The sequence below is a fragment of the Chrysochloris asiatica genome, unplaced genomic scaffold, assembly GCF_000296735.1.
Source record: "Chrysochloris asiatica unplaced genomic scaffold, ChrAsi1.0 scaffold00030, whole genome shotgun sequence".
Classification (NCBI taxonomy): domain Eukaryota; kingdom Metazoa; phylum Chordata; class Mammalia; order Afrosoricida; family Chrysochloridae; genus Chrysochloris; species Chrysochloris asiatica.
In genome coordinates this window covers 17,952,271-17,957,588 of record NW_006408548.1, presented here as the reverse complement: position 1 = coordinate 17,957,588, position 5,318 = coordinate 17,952,271, and positions in this window count along the sequence as shown.

The following is a 5,318-nucleotide window of genomic DNA, read 5'->3' as shown; positions in this document are numbered from 1 at the left end:
TGCAATATGTCGTTTGATTTATTGACTGCTGTTTCCATAAGTGTTGATGGTGGATTCAAGCAAAATGAAGTCTTGGACAGCTTTAATATTTTCTCCATTTATCATGATGTCATATTTGCCCTAGATGTTGTTGTTTTTGTTATGTGCCATGGAGTTGGTTCCGACTCATAGCGACCTTGTACATGGTTTCCGAGGCTGTAAATCTTTATGGGAGCAGAAAGCCTCATCTTTCTCCCACAGAGCAGGTGGCAGTTTCAAACTGCTGACCTTAAGGTTTGCAGCCCGATTCGTAACCACTATGCTACCAGAACTCCTTATTTGTTGCAGTAGTTAATATCCTAACTAATCCACCTGTCAGCTAGGCCAAACTCCATCAGGGCATAACCAAGTTTTTTTGTTTGTTTTTTTAAATATTGTTAAAATAGTGAAATAGACCTTGCTGTTGTTGTTTAGTGCTGTTGAGTTGGTTTCAATTTATAGCAATCCTGTATAGGATGTCTGAGGAATGGCTGGTAGATTTGAACTGGAAACCTTGCAATTCAAACCAACCTTGTGATCATGTGTTTATCCTACAGCACCACACCAGGACTCCTGCTACATCAGTACTCCTAGATGCATCAAATTATATATAGACTTACATGCATCAAGTTGTATATAGGTCCTGAACAAAATGTTGGATCTTAAAAAAAAAGTTCAAAGTTATAATATTTTTATTGAGTTATAATTTATGTACAGCAAAGTAGACGCATCTTAAATGTCCAGTACCATGAATTTTTACATTTGGATATATCCATATACCGAGACAAGATAAAAATACAACAACAAAACATTTCCAGCAACGCAGAAAATTTCCGTGTACCTTTTCTCTGAAAATAACCTCCTTCCTAGATGTAGCCACTATTTTGACTTCTAGCATCATTTATTATCTTTTAAGTTCTTAAACTTCATGCAAATGGAATTCTTCAGGGTTTTTTCCTCTTGTATCTGATTTCTTCCACTCAATATCATATTTTTGAGATAAATTCATCTATTGCACAGATTAGAAGATTGTCCTCTTTTAAATTCCTGTTTGCTACTCTGGTATGGCCCTGTGGGCTAATGTGTTAGACTGCACAGTTGTTTGAACTGCAAGGTAGTTCACCAGCTGGTCCTTGGAAACCCTATACAGGGTTGCTATGGGTCAGAATTGACTTGACGGTGCTTAACAACAATAATTCTAAAATATGAACATATCACAATTCGTTTATTCACTTGGACTGTTTCTAGTTTGGGACTATTACAAATAAGTAATAAAAATGCTCTATAAGTAAAAGCATGCATGAACATCTTTTTGTGGTTACAACTTGCACTTACATCTTTGGGGCATATGCATAGGAGGGGAATTGCTGGTGATGTGTCATATGTTAATTATTCTATTTAAAGCCCTCTGAGGCTCTAGCACAATTGTAAGAAGGAGAAGGTTGTCAATTTGCACTTGCTGACTTCTGTTCATTCTTAAATACAAGATCTCCAACGACAAATAGAGCTTAACTTAAGTAACATTATTTAGTAGGACAAATATGGAAATCCTCAAAACAATCAACATTCAAAACCACTATTGCGTTATGTAGTAATTACAAGCTCTGCTTTCAGCTACTAATCATTTCCTATGTACTAAGACACATAATAAAAACCTGTGCAAAAATGAAGTTGGAGTATGTGATGAATTAAAGTGCACTGAGGAAAAGGTGAATGAGGAAGAGGAAGGTAAGAATACCAAAATATTTCTAAATTAAACCTTTATTTTTTTTTCTCTTTCAGCTGCCTGAAAGATAGGCTTAAGAGGAATTGAATAATTGGTAATTGGGCTGTAAGAATCTGTGTTCATTGTGATCACACAAAAGTACTGTATTTTGTTAAGTTCTTTGTTAGTCACAGATGAAATTGGATGGTTTAAGATGCATCTTCCCAAAACATGTCAATTATGAGTAGTTCTTTTTTTTTTAAGCAATGTGTATATGCATTAAAGATGGAAATGTAATGATAAAAATTCCATTGATCTTACTCCTTTTCATGGAATAAACTCTCATTTGTCCAAATACAATAATACATGATACTTCAGATTATGGGTTATTTTCAGATCGTTAAAATTCCTATGTAGAGACGAATGAGTCATACCTAGAGTGACAGTCATAATTTCTAATTTACTTGCCTTTGTCAGCAAAACTGAGATTCTCCATTCGAGGGCAATATCAGTCTTATTTATGCTTTGTACTTTCATGTATTATAGCTCTCTTTTATAATAAATTCACTTCATCCCAAATTTTCAAGCGTTGTATGAAATATTAGTCACAGAGCTCCAGCAGACACCATTGCAGAAAACAGTGTGAATACCTATAGATGATACATTTGGGCAAAAGATCAGATCTAGAGCTAGTAGGGAGAATAAGAAAAAGTTTGCTCACTTATTCAAGATTTAGAGCTCATGCCAGATATTATGGTGGGGAATAAGGGTTTAAACTCCAGTGTGTGTCCTTTCATGTGATTTTAATCAAGTTAACCTAACCTTTGTAAGCCTCAGTTTCCACATCTGTAAAAACTGAAACAGTTACTATGTCTCCTTGAGAGAGATGATGTGAGGAATAACTGTGATAATGATGGGTAATTCTGTACACAGTGCTTGACACATAGTTGGGGATCAGTGAATATTTTCTGTCATTTTTGGAAAAAATTCATTTCAAGTGTTATTAGAAAACACTTACCTTGAAGAAACTACCAGCTGTTCCGTGGAAGAAAGATGAGCCTTTCTGCTCCTGTAAAGATTTACAGCCTCAGAAACCCTGTACAGGGTCGATATGAGTCGAACTGACTCCATGGCACATAACAGCAACAACAACAACAACAACCTTGAAGAATAACCCCCAAATCCCACTGCCATGAAGTTGATTTTGATTCAAAGCAACCCTAAAGGACACCGTAGAAATGTCTCAATGCCCATAGTGTTTTCAAGACAGTAATCTTTATGGAAGCAGATCGCCACATTTTTCTCTTACAGAGATCTTTAACTTAGCAGCCAAACGCTTTAACCACTGAAGCATCAAGGCTCTTCATTTTGAAGAATACTTTTTTCTGAATTATTTCACTTAACATTTAACAAATATTTGCAACACTGTCTACTATCTTGTTGTTGTTGTTAATGAAGTCATAACAACCTTATATTGTGTTTCGGAGGAGCAGCTGGTGAATTTTAACTGCTGACCTTGTGATCTAGTGCTTATCCTACAGGACCACACCAGAACACCTACTACCTAGATGCCTACTACCTAGACTGGCTTTATTCTAACTACCTTTGCTATTGTAGTTAGGTTGTTAGGTACTGTCTAGTCGGTTCCAACTCATGGAGACCCCATACACAACAGTCCTGCACTACCTTCACAATTGCTGTGACCTTTGATCCCATTGTTAATGCCACTGAGTCAATCCATTTTATAAGTGGTATTCCTCTTTTTTTCAGACCCTCAATTTTACCAAGCATGATGCCCTTTTACAAGGATTGGTCCCTCCTGACAACATGTCAAAAATATGAGAGACAAAGTCTTGCCACCCAAGCTTCCAAGTAACATTCTGGCTGCACTTGTTCAAACACAGATTTATTTATTCTTCTGATGATCCCTGGTACTTTAATCTTCTTCTCCAACACCATAATTAAAATGCAGCGATTCTTCTCAGGTCTTCCTCATCCATTGTCCAAATTTCACACGCTTATGAAGCAATTGAAAATACTATGGCTTGGGGTAGGCACACCGTAGGGTTTAAACTGATATCTTTGCTCTTTAACAAGTTCAAGATGTCTTGGGTGGCAGATTTGCCTAATGCAATGTCATTTGATTTCTTGACTCCTGCTTCCATGAGTGTTGATTGTGGATCCAAGCAAATGAAGTCTTTGACAATTTCAATTTTTTCTCCATTTATCATGATGACGTATATTAGTTTAGTTGTGAGGATTTTTGTTTTCTTTCTTTACATCGAGTTGCAATCCATATTAAAGGCTATAGTATTTGATCTTCATCAAAGTATTCTAAGCCCTCTTTGCTTCCAGCAAGCAAAGTTGTATCATCTGCATATTGCAATTGCTAATGAGTCTTCATGATCAAATCCTGATGCCACATTCTATTTTATATAATCCAGTTTTTCTGATTATTTCTCACCATACAGATTGAATAAATATGATGAAAGGACACAACCCTGACACACACCTTTCCTGATTTTAAACCATTCACTATCCTCTTGTTCTTTTTGAATGACTGCCTCTTGAATTATGTACAAATTCTTCATGAGCACAATTAGGTGTTCTGGAATACCCATTCTTTGCAATGTTCTCCATAGTTTGTCATGGGCCACACAGTTAAATGCTTTTGCATAGTCAATAAACCACAAGTAAGCATCTTTCTGATATTCTTTGCTTTCAGCCAAGATTCATCTCAGGTCATTAGTGATATCGCTTTTCCCACATCATTTTCTGAATCTGGCTTGAATTTCTGGCAATTCCCTGTCAATGTATCACTGTATTAATTTTTTAATTGTCTTCAGAAAAAATTTTACTTGCCTGTGATAATAATGATACTGATAACACAATCCATTGGGTTATCTTTCTTTGGAATGGACACAAATATGAAACTCTTCCAGTCTATTGACCAGATCTTCCCAATTTCTTGGCATAGATGAATGAGTGTTTCAAGTCCTACATCAGTTTGCTGAAATAGTTCAGTTTATATTCAGTCAATTCCTGGAAGCTTGTTTTTTGCCAATGCCTTCAGTGCAATTTGAATATCTTCTCTCAGTATCATTGGTTCTTGATCATATGCCACCTCTTGAAATGGATAAACATCAACCATTTCTTTTTGGTACAGTGACTCGATATAATCCTTCCATTTTCTCTTGATGCTTCTTGCATCATTCAATATGTTGCTTATGGTTGGTTGGTTGGTTATGTGCCGTGGAGTCGGTTCCGACTCATAGTGACCCTGTGCAGGGTTTCCAAGGCTGTAAATCTTTATGGGAGAAGAAAGCCTCATCTTTCTCCCATGGAACAGCTGATAGTTTCAAACTACTGACCTTGAGGTTCACAGCCCAATTCGTAACCACTATCCTTCAATATTGCCACCGGAGGCTTAATTTTTGTTCTTCAGTTCTTTCTGCTTGAGAAATACTGACTATGTTCTTTTCTTTTGGTTTGCTAACTCCAGGTCTTTGCATATTTTATTATAAATAATTTACTTTGACTATTTGAGCTGCCCTTTGAAATCTTCTGTTCAGCTCTTTTACTTCCTAATTTTTTC